The following is a 16,074-nucleotide window of genomic DNA, read 5'->3' on the forward strand; positions in this document are numbered from 1 at the left end:
CAGTTTTGAGAAAATCAACAGGCCAACCATGCTTAACTCCAACATTCAATGCAAATCATAAAAACAGGGAAATTGGGCAGTCCGTCCTGAGATGACCACCCCAAATATCTTCATTTGTGGGCTCTGAGAAAGGAAATTTCAATGTCTCCTCAGTTCAGACATGCCATCTATGCAGTGTGAGGCTCTAGGTTCTCTTCAGGAAAGTCCTGGTTTGTCCGGACTGGTGGCCTGAGTAGTCCTCCCTGGAATCCATTCAAATGCATTTTTAAAAACAGGACACAATAAATGTGCTTTGCTGCCTATTTTTAAGAGTGCCAAGAACGTTCACTGGACTCATGAACTTTATTTTTGTTGTGTCCTTCCACTTAGATGGAGGGGGTAACTGTTGTTCTTTCAAAGGGTCCGTAAGGACATGAAGAGGACATTAATAAAATAAAGCCATTTTCCATCTCATGATTCCATCAATTATCTTCTCAACACTTCTCAAAAGTGTTGGGGCAAATTTTCTCTCACTTAAGTATGGGGCAAATTTTCTCTCACTTAAGGAATGTCATTACTACATCTGGAAAACCCCTAACTTTCTACCAAAGGATTTCTTATCTTATTACAGTATACAGCTGTAACACTATAAACAATGCAACCTAGAGATTGCCCAACTCCTGCATCTACTCTTAAACATTTTTTTTTTTTATGCAAGCAGCTGTTGTTTCTTATCCTTGGGCCAAATATCAGTAACACAGGGACAAGATTACTTGTTAACCATTGCTCCTTCAGTTTTCCATGAAAAAAATCCTGTTTGGCTATCTCCTTTGTCAAATAAATAAAATTAAAGCCTGAAATGATTCCAGTTTCAGAAATAACATAAATTACACTAATGGTGGGTCATTAGAATCTACTTCACTTTTGGCAGAGGATTCTGATTAATTAACCCAATAATGCCTAAAATACACTGATGTTTTAAAATTCTCCTTGCTTCACACATGAATTTCAATCACCATTTAATTATTAATTCTGTTCAAATTTTGTAATATCACTCATGGAACTTTTAAATTTTGCAATGCTAATTGTTGAAATATAGTATTTGTTCTAGGGAAGGTAAGATCAGTCTGATTCGTCAAAGAATTGAGTTAGTGCAAGTTTGATTTTCAAAAAGTCACTTGGATTTGCTATGTCCTGGTGAACCTCCTAATAAACTACTACTTTTAAAAATGGTTTTTAGTTTTTCTAAAGAGACGTCAGATGGCCTGAACAAAACAGAAGTGCCTGACTGATTTAAGATTCATTATTGGCTAGAGAATATTCTGACGAATGAAAAAGAACATGATGTAGAGTTACTGTATAAAAGTCTTCAAGCGCCACACAGGATGAATCATGAGAGTATGATGTCCATGTAAAGAATAATAAAATGAGTAGCCGGGCATAGTGGCACATGCCTGTAGTCCCAGCTACCCGTGAGGCCAAGGCAGGAGGATCACTTATGCCCAGGAATTTGAGGTTGCTGTAAATGAGGCTGATGCCACGGCACTCTAGCCCAGGCAAGAGAGTGAAACTCTGTCTCAAAATAAATAAATAAATAAATATTTATTTATTATTTATTTATTATTATAAAATAATAATTATTTCTTAAGTAAGCAAATAAATAAGTAAATAAAAGACTTAGTCTCTGAAATGATTTATAAGTGTATTGTTGATGAAACTGGATGCTTCTCAGATCATAAATTGTAATAACAGGAAGTATTGAGGGGTGAGGTGATGCCTACCTGCGTGGCATAGAAAAATAAAATGCCATAGGAAGGAAGGCATTTTTAACATTTATCCAGCTCTGGGGAAGAGGCACACTATATGGAAAATTTAACATTTAGAACATTAAAAAGGTAGATAAGGCATATTTTCTTGGATTCCACAATAGTTGAGGTGAAATATTTCATAAGATTACAAGATTCTCCTCACTGTTGCCACTACTAAATTATCCTGAGTTGCTCCTGGGTGGTAGAGTTGGTAAAAAGCTAATAGGGCAAATAGGGTAGAGACGGGGGTAGGTAGGAAGAGGTGGAGGAAGACTAAGTACAAGCTTAGTTATGAATCTATCAAAACTCATCAAACAGTATGTCAAAGATCTGTGTATTTCACTCTATACATTTGAAATTCATAATAGAAAAAATATCTCCCATCTTTAAAAGCAATAACCCCAATTATGCATGAATGCATTCAGATTTAGATTTATAAGACTATGAATTTGCATAAATCTCTTTGAATTTAACTAGTCCCAGAGAAATTGATAATGTTAACTTTCTGCACATGCCAAGTGGAGAATTTGACCAAGGTCCTTGGTTATTCTAAGTCCACCTAAGGGGCCAGCCCAACCTCCTGAGAGTTTCCACATCCTAAGTTAAAAATCCATGTTACAGAAAGAGGATGACACATTTTTAACTGCATGTTTACTCCATGCTTGATTTTCAACAAGTCACTTGGATTTGCTATGTCCCAGTGAACCTCCTAATAAACTACTACTTTTAAAAATGGGTTTTAGTTTTTCTAAAGAGACATCAGATAGCCTGAACAAAACAGAAGTGCCTGAATGGAACTTGGAAGTGGAAATAATGGGATAGCAGATGAATCGAGTACTAGTTGGTAGCCTTGTGCTATCTGTTCTGTTTTCAAATTTTATTAAACTACTTAATTGCTCACCCACTGCTTGATTTCTTTTATGATAGGTCTAATGGTGTACCAACACCAGTGTAATTTGCATGTGCTTCAGATTTATCATGTAATCATGGAAACCACTTAGGAACTAAATTTATTGATCTCATATGCATTCCAAGAGGAATAAAGCAAATCACCTCCTCATGTTGTCTTCAAAAGCAGAACATTTTTTACAAACAATATCTGAAATGAATAGAAATAGGAATGTATCTTATAGAGCAGCCTTTTATAAAAGGTGTTCCCTGGAACACCAGTGCTATGGTTGTTGATTGTTAATGGCTAAAGGGGCCATGGTCAAACAAGTTTATGTTATGCTCAGTCAAGCAAAGTTAAACTGATTTCTTTACTATACGACATATCAGTTTTTAATATGCTAATGATTTTTTCATCTTTCAGAAGGAGCATTGTGTATAGCATTTCTCAGCCCCATCTGACCTCAGAAATGGGTGCATCGTGGAAGGTAGTGCTCTGTTGAATGCATTTGGAATATTGCTATAGAGACAGCGGTGGAAATCTAGCAGCTTGGTGACTCTAGTGGAAATTCTGGTAGGCATCTGGGTATCTGATAACACCTTGAGACTGACTAGATAACAAAACAATGTGTAGGTATAATTTAGCCCTAAAGATGGAAGCAGGAGATGGTTAAACGGCAATATTTCCGAGCTGTTGTCACTAGAGCATATTTAACGTGTTATCAGGAGATATGATGAAGCTATGCAAAGGGCTCCGCTTTTGGACAGCTAGCATTCCACAGAGCACACTGGAAGGAAGAAAAGTCTTCTACAGACAGCAATTCATGAAGAACCAGTGAACAGTGGCTACTTGGAGCACCTTTACCACTGAGATTAGATACTTCTAATCTTGGAAGAATAATATTGGTATTAGAGTAATCATTCTAATATCTAATCTTGATATTAAAATATTAAGGCCTCTGAAGCAAGAAGCAGATGTCCCAAAATAGGCTGTTCAGGGGACAGGAATATGGGGCACCCAGGGGACCACCCTGCAAACGACTGTGTCTTGGCCACTTAAGGGTGATCACCAGATTTCTTAGTAATAAGCAGCTAGAAAATGGTTTAATAATTAATTAAATATTCTTTTTCATTTACTGCATATAGTAACCTTGTTGAGTGTCTACTATGTGCTAGATATCATTTCATCCCATTTTCACAACAAGCCTATGAATCGCTAAAGAGGAAACTGAGGCATAGGATGGTAATGCAGTGTGACCACGGTGCACACTGAGCTGTGCACAAAGGTCTACCCAATGCCAGAGCCTGTGCCCTTTTCCACTGCGAGCCACATAGACGCATACAATCCACAGAAGATATTATTTACCCTTCCATTAGTCATCTTTTGTGATCGTCAAGTTAAAGTACGCCTCTACGTATCATGCACAGGAACCTCTACTGGTTGTCATCTTCCTGTGTGTACAGGTAAAAGAACTACATTTTTGTTCTTAATGGGCTTAATTCTATATGAATATACTTAGAGTCATCTGGTGTCAAGTTTTCCCAGAACAGTTCTGGTTTATGCAATATTCTTAATGGTTTCTCATTTCACTCTCAGAATTATCCTGGGTTAGATCATGAATTATACAATCATGCTAGATATAATCACATTATGAAAAAATTATTTGCCAATAAATTCAAATAATGTACCTTTTAGTATAAATCAGAGTATTCTATAAGGAAAAAAATAAAGCAGGAGAAGGCTAATTCAAGTCTTTGATTTTAGTCCACTAGGAAATTTGAAAAGTTGAAATACAAATAGTCAAAGGATGAGTCTCCATATTTACTAGGTACAATCAGATAAAAATTTTACTTTTTAAGCAAAATGCACAAATATTGCATCTTAATACAATATGTAGTGCAATTTCAGATATAATTGTCAGACCATTTCAAAGGATTCATTTTGTAACATAAATTTTCGGGTTAACTTTAACATCTTGTATGATCTTAAGTTTATTAGAAAGAGTATAAAATAAAAAAAAAATTCAAAATGAAAAAATGACCAAAGAAAATTCTGGCTTGTTGTTTCTTCTGAATTCTATTGAAAACTATATTTATATTATTTCATTTTTATATTTTTATTTAATCATAATTATGTGATTTCCTTTTTGTTCCAAACTCATAAGGAAGAAAAGAGAAGAAAGAAAGAGAATTGCATGATGCACAGGATATTTATAATGTATTATAATATTATAATGCTATTGAATATTAAATCTCTAGGATAAAGATTCCAAGTCTCTAACATAGCCTGCAGGTCACTTTGTGGTTTGGTCCCTCTTAATCTCTCTAGGTTCAGTTTGTTCTGTGTCTCAAACCCACCATGTCACTTCTCACTGCAGAGTGTTTAGTCAAACTGTTCCCTTTCTGCTTTGCTTAGTTAATTCTTACCCAAATTGCCCACTCGTTATTCCCCATGAACCACTGTGGTAGGTTGGATTATTGTTCAGAAGTGCACTCCTCCCCATTTCCAAAGTGGGAGTGGAGCTCCCATCTATTGATGTTGGGCATGGTATTGGCTTTCTTTGGCCCGAGGCATGAAAACAAATATATCACAGAAGGATTTCAAAAAGTGCTTGCACAATTAGTTTTGTCTCTTTGTGCCTCTGCCCTTGTCATGAAAAGAACCCTCTCAGGCTGCCTACTGGTTCTGAGAGGAAGATAAAAGGCCAGCGAGCAGAGCCACGCCAGCAAAGCCCTCCCTAAAGCAGCCAACCTCAGCTGCCCTACAAAAGGAAAGAAATGGCTATTGTTCATTGGTGCTGAGATTTTATATTTTGTTATTGGCTATCAACAATAACTAACTGGTACAGCTATGTGCCTCTCTTTTGTAGTATGTACAACAGTTATAATTTTACATTTATTTGGGTTATAATGGGATAAAAATATGTGTTGACTGCTAATACCTACATATTGTAACCAAGAAGGTGCTGCATTCCCAGCGCCCAGCACAGAGCCTGCCATACAGTAGGCATCCAACAAATGCTTTTTTTTAGAACATGAATGAAATGAAGGTCTCTCCAAAAGGAGACAGATGAATAACAGAAGGAACAAAAACCAGGAAGATTAAATTTTCTAATTTATATCAGTCAAGTAGTAACCAATCAGACTTTTGTAATCTTCTTAAAAAAAGACTTTCTGGGATTTGTTATTTGCACTCTCCTGTCACCTGCATGCCAACATCAAGAACAAAAGCTGTAAACAATCGTGTGTGTCTACAGCAGGAATCAGGGCTACTGATGAAAAAGGTCAACATCAAATTAGGTAAGGGAGAGATTGATTTTTCTCATACATTAATTACTAAAACAAATCTATTTCCTTCTCGTCTATAGCAAGAAGGGAGAATGAAAGGAAAAGAAAGGAAGAATGTGTTTCGCAGGAGTCTGGCTAGACACAGCACCAGGCAGGCTGAATGTGATTGATGAGGGAAACCTACTAAGGACCAGGGCTGTGTTCGCGAAGACAATTAAAATGACAGTATTTAAGACAACACTATTCAACTCTGCAATTCTATATCACACAATGGCAATGCTTTCCAATAACTTGCTTAAAAGAAATTGCTTCTAAGATGCTGTGATATAATAAAAATTAGATGTATTTGGTCTTTTCCTTGGTTCCTGGCATGTAGCTTCTAACACTCTTGGGATTTTGGTAGTGGTAAGAGTGTCCTTTGTATAATAATGAGACTGGTGGCTGGGGCTCCTAGGTAGCTTCAGGCTGTGAGCTGGTAGCCTGAAAGGAGAAGGCATGATTAGAGGATTTTAATGTTCAGTCCCATCCCTGACCTCCAGAGACTGAGTGAGTGATAGGCCACATGCTACTTCTCTCATTCCTCAGTCACTAACTGATTCCATAATGGATATTGAGGGTCTGTGATGTGCCGTGCGCTGTGCTGGCTACTTGGGATATAAAGACACTACAGTCTGCCTGGAGAGGGCGGAGACATAGACAAGAAATGTCCGTACAGTGTGGTAAGAGCCAGATACGGAGCAAGTACAGGCACAGAAGATGAAGCTGGTCCAGTTTAAGAGTGGTCAGGGAAGGCTGCCCGGATGAGGAGATGTTCCAGTGACACTTGAAATAAAATTGCCAATTATCCAAAGTGACCGAGTGGTGAGGGTGGCTGCCCTAGGCATCGAAGTCTGACACGTAAAGGCCAAGTCTCAGCTGTGAGATGGTGGGGCTGTAGCCCAGGGTAGGGGTGGGGTGAAGGAAGGAGGTAAAAGATGCCCATGGAGTGGTTCATGGGGGCCAGAGCATGCAGGCTTTGCGGGCTGTCTGAGGAGTTTGCAATTTAACCCGAGGGAAGTGGAAGTCACAAAGGATCGGAAGTAGGGATCGACAGAATCTAGTATGAAAGTTCAGAACAAGAAGTACGCTGGTTCTCCAGGTTTTCTCTGATGTGTCTTCAAGCTCTGGACATACACAGTTAGTTAAATAAAAAGGTGGGTATGATTCACTGCCTCGAAATGGGTACCTCTGCTCACAAAAGGCCAGGCACGACTACAAATTACTCGATAAAACTGCATTATATAACGCCATTTGCAGAGTATCTCCAAACACACCACTTGATGTTGAAGACTCAGGAAAATAATAGAAGCAAAAATAAATGCTTTGTACAAAATGTTGGCACAGGTAAGAACTCTGAATTGGGTTTGGGAAAAGTCACATAAACGCCCCTGCTCTGCCCTAACCCAAGACTTCTCTTTGCCTCACTTTCCTTACCTATAAAATAAAGGGAGTTGGCTAAGAGAGAAAAATTTCCAGGAACATTAAAGGACATGGATATTTTTAATATTAATATATGTTATGCCTACTTTGTTTTTACTACTCTTTGGAAATCAATAGTCATTTTCATCATTTTAGAAATGTAAAATAAATTATATATAAGTTGTTTTTTCCCTTAAAATAAGATTGATTTCTTAGGATATGAAGAATTAGAGACAGTTTAAACCTCTGGAGAAAACTTTCCTCTGAAATATCAGAAAATTCATTTTAAAAAGTATTGAAGTGGAAAAAATAAGTCTATCATACCTTTAATTAAATTAGTAATCACTAGTTACTTTTTTTTTTCTCTTAAATATGATGGCTTTATTGACATCATTGGATATAAGATAAACGCCATATAAACGCTATTTTAGTCTGCTCCAATCAAGACACTATGAATGACAGAAGTGGTTTATTCAAGAATTTATCATGTCAGACATGTGCTAGTCATGAAGGTATACAAGTAAACAAGACTGATATTGTCCCTGATATGATGGAGCTTACTATTTAGCATAAGAGACATTAAATAAATATTTCCCGAATCACTAAACTACAATTCTTATGAGAGCTGTGAAACAAACATAAAGGATGATGTGAAAATATGTAATACGGGGATGATTCCTAGTCTGGTGTTTGGGTGAGGGGGGAATTGCAGAGATGGTTTCCCTGAGGCGGGAACAAATAAGGATAGACTGAAGGTGAGCATAAGTTGGCTAGACCAACAGAGAGAGAAGTAGCACATGTGGAGGCCACAGTCTGGGAAAGGCGTATGTGAAGAACTGCAAGACTGGTTAGAGTACAGCGTGGGGAGGAAAAAGAGGAAACACGGCATAAGCCAAGACTTGAGACCCATGACAGGCCTTTTTGGTCATATTAAGGACTTCTGAGTTGATTTTTCATGAAGCTGTATCAGTCAGCTATTGCTGCATAACCAACCACCACCAAATCTCAGGAGCATAAGACAAGCATTTATTACTTGCTCACACAAATCAATCAGGTGGGCTTGGCTGCAGGCTGCAGGTCTGAGGGTCAGCTAGCGTCTCTAATCCTGTCACATTCTGGGGCCTAGGCCTCAAGGCCAGGAGCTACTTGAGTGAGCTCTTTTCATGGTGATGACAGAAGCACAAAAGAGTAAGCCTGACAGCAAGCAACAGGCTTCTGCTTGTGTCACATGAACTACCCTGTCACTGGCCTCAGGAAGTCACACAGCCAAGCCCAGCACCAATGGGAACAGAGGTATATTCTTCTAAACGAGGCAGGTGGGGGAGGCAGTGTTTTCACTACCATAATCTAATCTATCACAGAAGACACTCAGGGGTTTTAACCTAGAAGTGGTGGGGAGAGACAGATTCGGTTTACTAGTTACTTTTAAGTGCTACAATTCTACTCTCTTCAGAGATGATATTTTAAAAGAGTTTTCATGTACATTATTTAATCATTAATCATCATTATTATGTTGAGGCTTGATCTGAAAGATCTACAACCCACACTGTCCAAATACATGGACATTATTAATACCTCCTCCCAACACACATTTCTCAATCCTGTGCCAATATTTGATCCATTTTTCTTAAATATTGTTGTCTTCCAATACCGTACAGCAATTTAAAGTACTTCCTCAGGAGATTAGAAGTAATAATCTGCACAGAATGAGTGTGGGGACAGAAACCCCTGACAAGTTTCCTCCTGTAGAAGTGCCATTAGCCAAGGGCAGTAGTGAGTTCTCTGGTAACTTCAGTAGGGATCTTGGAAAGAAAACAAGTCTGGATTCCCTACTCGGGACCATTTGAGAAAAGGTACCAGGGGTGGAAGGTTGTATTCTTGACCTGGGTGGGCAGGTTCTCTAAAAAAAAAAGAAAGTGTGTTGGGCAGTGTAATAATTCCCAAAGATGTCCACAATCTGTCAGTACGTTATGTTATACAACAAGGGTGAATCAAGGTTGTAATGAAATTAAATTTGCTAATCAGCTGACCTTGAGCTAGGGAGATTGTCCTAGATAATCTGTGTGAGTTTGATCCAATCAGTTGAATGAATTTAGGAGCAGAGTTGAGACTTCCCTGAAGATGAAATTCTGCCTGTGGACAGCAGCTCCTCCCTGCCTGGGACTTGCAGCCTGCCCTTGTCCACTGCCTGCCTGAAGACTTCAGACTTGCCCAGCCCTCCCCCACAACCGCACAAGTCAATTCCTTGCAATAAATCTTTTAATATGGAAGTCCTAATGGTTCTGCTTCTCTGGTTGAACCCTGAATGATACAAAGGCAGTTATTCGACGACAACAATTTGACCATTTTTCAATAAGAGTAACCGTGTCTTATAAACCAGAATAATAAAAACTCAATATGAAACCCCGTGTAACAAATGATCCTAATATGGTTTGAGTGTCTGTAAGAACATAAACTGCCTGGTTCTTTCCAGCATAACTGCTAAGATCTCCAGTCCACGATATTTCTCCTGCTGAGTAGCATGTGCAATACATCTAATAAACAATTATAAATGAATAATGACTTTTTGCAGAAAAAACACAGATTTAAAAGAAATGTAAAAGGAACAAAATAAAGTTGAAGTAAAATCATTTCTGCCACCAGTGTTAGAATGTGGGCATGTAGGGGAAAAAATGTGTCTAAACATGGAACCCAGTCTATGAGCTGCGCTTGAGCATAGATTCAGGTTAGCAGAGCACATTCGGAACCAGAACTGCAGACCAGCAGACATGGTGAAGCTTTTGCTTCATTCTCATTGTTTCTTCTGGGTGAGAACGTAACCTTTTCTCTCTTTTTCTGGTGAAGTTCAAGCTATCGCACTGTGGATCTTTGTAAGCCGTGGCAGGTCTGTAGATCACACGGAAGTTTGATCAAGGAAAAAGATTGCTCTCTAGAGGCAAACCCTATAATCCAGGCTGCTGGCTGCTTCAAGGTTTGAGATAAATTGACTTGCTGATTAGGACTTAGCAGCTATCAGTCACTCTGAAGTCCTTGGAGTAATGAGGAGGGAAAGCTATTTCTCTAAGAGAAATGATGTTTTTGCTGTTTTCCTATTTCATCCCGAGATCAAGCTTGCCAAACTGGGCTAAGAGGGCACTTTCACAGGTAGTCTCCTGGGAGAGGGAAGCTGATGGAAGATCATTGCGTAAAGAACCATAATGGACTTGCTTCAAGAATTTACAGAATTTATTTATAGTCTCTGAGCTGGGTAACAGTCTGCAAGTCTGACGATTGAGAAAGTTAGTTTTGCAGGAGGTTAGTGGAATTCACAGACACTATATCTACCTTAAAAACAAAAAACTTAAAAGAGAAAATCTTAATTTATGCCAATAGGATGGTTTCCAATAGTTTCTACTTGAGTTGAGATGTCGTTATATTAAGATAATGAAAAATTTGTGGTGGGGATTATGAGCAGGGACTCTTGCTCCTTAGAGCTTCTTCTTTTGCACTGCTTGGATGATATAATAATCTCACCTCTGGTTTGACACTGTGAAAACATTACTCAGGGGAATGGATTGTTGTTTGTGAAAAATCTTTAAACAGGGATTTATTTGTACTAGTCAAAATGCATTTATACAGCTTAAGTTTACCTTAAGTGTAAACTGCTTAATATAATGAGAGAAAAGGATCTTAGTGAACAATTTTAAGTATAATTTGGAGCTGAGATGGTTCCTAGAGAAAACTACAGATAATTTTCTATCAGGAAAGTGGGACCTCAGAGAACTGAGAAGATGAGTGAAGAGAGTCTATAGAGCGATCAGGATTGCAGGACCCGCAATATGGACAGAAGATCTGGGAGCCGGCGCTGCCAGGCCGGGGAACTCAAGAATAGGTTCTTCAGGACTCTGTCCACATAACGTGCAATTCAGAGCAATCCACACAAAGAGAAGGCAACATCCTGGTCCTGTTTCCACTCCACAGCTCTTGAAGGTGACACCTGCAGACGTCTTCTTATTACTCTGAGCCCATGAAGCTGCTGGATGTGTCCCATCACTCATAAAGAAAGCCAAGTGGGAGTTTGGAGACGAGGACGCCTCTCATTCCTCTCTCAGTGTTAAGGGAGGCAAACATTCTACTCCTTTTTAGCTCCATTTTGTTCTCTGCGTAGAGGTAATAATAATAATTAAAAAAAACAAGGATTAAAGGAAGCAAGGAGCAACACTAGCCAACAACTCTTTAATTCTGTTCATCTGTTAATATGTTGCAAACTATACCTATCAGAGTTTTCTAGAGGGACAGAACCAATAGGAAGTGTGTGTGTGTGTGTGTGTGTGTGTGTGTGTGTGTGTGTGTGAGTGTGTAGAGAGAAAGGAGGGAGGGGTTGACTTAATTGGCTCAGGCAAGTCTCAAAAAATTAAGGCAGGCTGGCAGGCTGGAAATTTCTTTCTTTGTTTTAATGGAGAGGGTAGCTGGATCAGGCTAGAAATCTCAGCAAGATTTGATTTGCTGTCTTAAGTCTGAAGATCGTCTGGAGGCAGAATTCCTTCCTCCTTGAGGGACCTTAATCTTTTCCCCTCTTCAAGCCTTCAACTGATTGGATGAGGCTCATCCACAGGGTGGAGGGTTATGGGCTCTACTCAGAGTCTACTGATCTAAGTGTTAATCACATCTAAAAAAATGTCTTCAAGGCAACCTCTAGACTGGGTTGAACCAAACAACTGGACATTGTAGCCTCGTCAAGTTGACACATAAAATTAACCAGCATGGTGGCAAAATGTTTCCAGGAAAAATATTAAATTAAGTTGTTAACATTGAATTGGAGGTTTTAAAATTCCAGTCTAAGGTGTTTGTAGAATGGAGGAAACAATGTCGGTTTGGCAAATAGATAACACATGTTGTAGTGCCATTTTAGTCACTCTCTGGCTGTGTGACTTTGGGGAGGTACTTGGCATCTCTGAGCTTCATCTCTGCCCTCTGCAAAATGAGTAGGCGGCTCTATGGATCAGTTTGTTCATTTTTCTTTCATTGATAAGATAGGTTTATGTTAGATATTAGAAGTTCTCTCAAGATCCACATTATGGAGACAGCTCTGCAAATTACGATTGACTCTTGAATAACACAGGTTTAAATTATGTGGGTCCACGTATATGTCAATTTTTTTCAGTAAATATATATTGGAAATTTTTTTGGAGGTTTCCAACTGTTTGAAAAACTCACAAACCATGTAGCCTAGCAATAGCAAAAAAATTAAGAGAAAGGTATGTCATGAATGCATACAATATATGTAGATTCTATTCTATTTTATCATATACTACTATAAAACATAAGATATACCCAAATCTATTGGGAAAAGTTAAAATTTATCAAAATTTATGCATACAAGCAATATTAAATCATAACTGCATAAAATTAACTATAGCATATTTGTACTACAGTGACAATTTCACATCCACCTCCTGTTGCCAGTGTGGTGAGCTCAAGTGTTGTAGTATCCTTTTAAGTGCTGTGTGACACTCATCATCTTTGTGCGAACAGTTCATCTCTCCCGTAAATTATATATCACAGTAAAAAGTGATAATCTGACGGTTGTGCGGTATTTTTCATCATGTTTAGTGCAATACTGTAAACCTTGTACAACGCCATGGGACCCATACAAGGTGCTGCCAGTGATGCTGGAAGTGCTCCCTGTAGGCAGAGAAAAGTCCTGACATTACAAGAAAAAGTTGCATTGCTTGATATGAACCATAGATTGAGGTCTTTGGCTGTGGTTGCCCACCCTTTCAGACAGACGATGCATCTTATAAACAGGGGATGTAAACTTACCATGTGGATAGATTCAGTGCAGTACTGCAAACATCTTTTCTCTTCCTTACGGTTCTCTTAATGATATCTTCTTTTTTGTAGCTTACTTTACTGTAAGAATACAGCCTATAATACATATAACATGCAAAATATATGGTAATGTACAGTTTATGTTATTGGTAATGTTTCCAGGCAATGGTGGACTATTAGTAGTTAAGTTTTGGAGGAGTCAAAAGTTATACTTGGGAGAGGCTGGGCATGGTGGCTCACACCTGTAATCCTAGCACTCTGGGAGCCTGAGGTGGGAAGATCCTTTAAGGTCAGGAGTTTGAGACCAGCCTGAGCAAGAGCAAGATGGCATCTTTACTAAAAATAGAAAAATTTAGCTGGGTGTGGTGGTGCATGCCTGTAGTCCCAGCTACTCGGGAGGCTGAGGCAAGGGGATCACTGGAGCCCAGGAGTTTGAGATTGCAGTGAGCTACGATGATGCCATGGCACTCTACTCAAGGGTAATAGAGGGAGACTATCTCAGGGGGAAAAAAAGTTATACTTGGATTTTCGACTGTGTGGGCATTGGCGCCCCTAACACACACATTATTCAAGCGTCAACTGTATTATCAAGTTAAAGATTTTGACAAGTAGCAACAGCAGTGTCACAGGTAGTTCTGCTTGTTCTTTCAGCTTTTCCATTTCTTTCAGTGTGAGGCAACTTCCATTCCAAGACTTTCCACATGAAGAGCTGGAGGCTAAGATTTAAAATATTGATTTGTGCTGAGCATAGCTCTTGCTTGCATGTGATGGGTTCTTTGGTTAATGTCTAATTAACGACAAAGCACAGCTACGTGGTTTAATGAAAAATATCTTTAAAATAATAAAAATGTAAGTGACTCCCTGGCCTTCAGATATTGCTCTCAGAAAAGAAAGCCATTTTATACCAATTTAAAGCCACAGTAAAGAAGGGATTTAAATAGACATTTTTTATATACTGCATTTAAGAATGTACTCTGTTATATTTAAATATATTAACTATAGTATTGCAAAATAATTATTGATATTAGATGGTCCCCATTCTAGACACTTCTCTATGCATATATTCAAAGAGAATGATGGACGCATAGAGTCTTCCTTACTAAGCACTTACTATGTACCAGGCACTTGTCCAAGCCCTGAAGATACAGAGGGGTCAAGACAAAGTTCCTCCGTTCATGGAGATTATTCTGGAGAGGGAGATAAGCAACAGTTTTGTAAAAACTTATATATAATATAGTTTCAGAGAGGAAAAGTGCTCTGAAGAAAAATGCAAATGGCTATGAGAATACAGAGGAATTGGTAGTAGGAATGGTGGGTTGGTCAGCAAAAGCTTCTCGTTTCCTTTGAACAGAAATCTAAGAGAAGGAAGGGAGGGGTCCCTGGGAACACGTAAAGGAAGAGCCTTCCTGGCCGAGGGAAGCCTGAGAAAGAAGGGTCAGAGGTGGGAAGGGGCTTGGGGAATTTGAAGCACCTCAAATGGTCTTCTCTGTCTAGAGAGCACTGCCTTTGCCCACCCCAGGGGGTTCCTAAAGTTCTTAAAATACTAACATTAGACAGATTGTTATAGTATCACTAATTCACTTTAAGATGTTTCAGTTTCTCAAAATAATACTCTGTATGTGCCAGTTAGTTTGTGCTTTCCCTGCTGGAGTGGGGAGCTCACGTGTGATCAAAACGCCCAGTCTGGGTTGATCAGACCCTCTCTCTCCCTGGGGAAGCCGCTACAAGCCTGCTGTCAACTGTGCCTCCCACCATACGTGACACTATTTTAACATACTGAGTGCCAGAGAAAACTAGGGGCTTATTACCATGATGACTACTAGGACTGAGCTCTCATCGATGAAATTAACGATATTAATTATAAGTGGATTTGCTAAAAGAGTTTAGAGCCGCTCTCTGCCCCAGCCTGAACAGCCTCTAAGTAAGGAGTAAATTTGTAACCAATATTCTTAGGCACAAGGCCTTAGACATGCTCGCTAATGGGCCTCTATCCGGCCACTGGTTTGGGGTGGGTTTTGACCGAAGGGTGCAGCGTAGAACCTTGCTTCGGGAAGGCAGTCTTGTCCTCCTGAAATGAAACTTTTCAGAACTTCACAGAACTTACAGAACCTTTACATGGCATTTTGTGTCTGCTTTGCTCATGGGTGTTGTGTCTAATAAATTGTGGTTGAATTTGTTCTGAGGTTTTCCTTTTTAATAACCTGGTAGGAAGTTTGAGGGAGAGTGGCTAACCCTCACTATCTCAGACTTTTGGGGCAGCTACATTTATCTATCAAAAAAAAAAAAACAAAAAAAAACCCTAAGAGTCGTACATGAGTAAATTGACTTAGGTCAATTTGCAACAGACACTTAACTCAGAATTCACTGTTTCCACAAAGCCCTCCCAGGCAGCTCTTTCCACCGCTTTCCACCTCATAGGTGCTCCTCTGCCATGTTTCCATGTTCCCTGTGGATGTTTCTGTCAATACACCAACCACTTGTCTCCACTGTACTGTGAGTTCCTTGAGGACAGGTACTGTTTCTTATTTATCTTTGTATTCTCAGCACAGGGGACCATAATTATTACTGAAAGGGACACTATTTATTAGCTCTCTACTATGTGCCAGATACTGTAGTATGTTCTGAAGATTAAAAAAAAAAAATACAGACATAATTTCTGTTCTCCTGGAACCACAGTCTAGTGACAAGACCAAAATCCAAAATTAATGAAGTGTGATGCAAGCAATTATTGAAATTAATGAAGTGCTAGGAAGCAGATATACAGGTTACCAAGAGAGTATGTAACAAGAGGATGACTAAATATGGGAATGAAAAAGGAAATTTCTTCATAGAAAATAAATTA

The sequence above is a fragment of the Microcebus murinus genome, chromosome 13, assembly GCF_040939455.1.
Source record: "Microcebus murinus isolate Inina chromosome 13, M.murinus_Inina_mat1.0, whole genome shotgun sequence".
Classification (NCBI taxonomy): Eukaryota; Metazoa; Chordata; class Mammalia; order Primates; family Cheirogaleidae; genus Microcebus; species Microcebus murinus.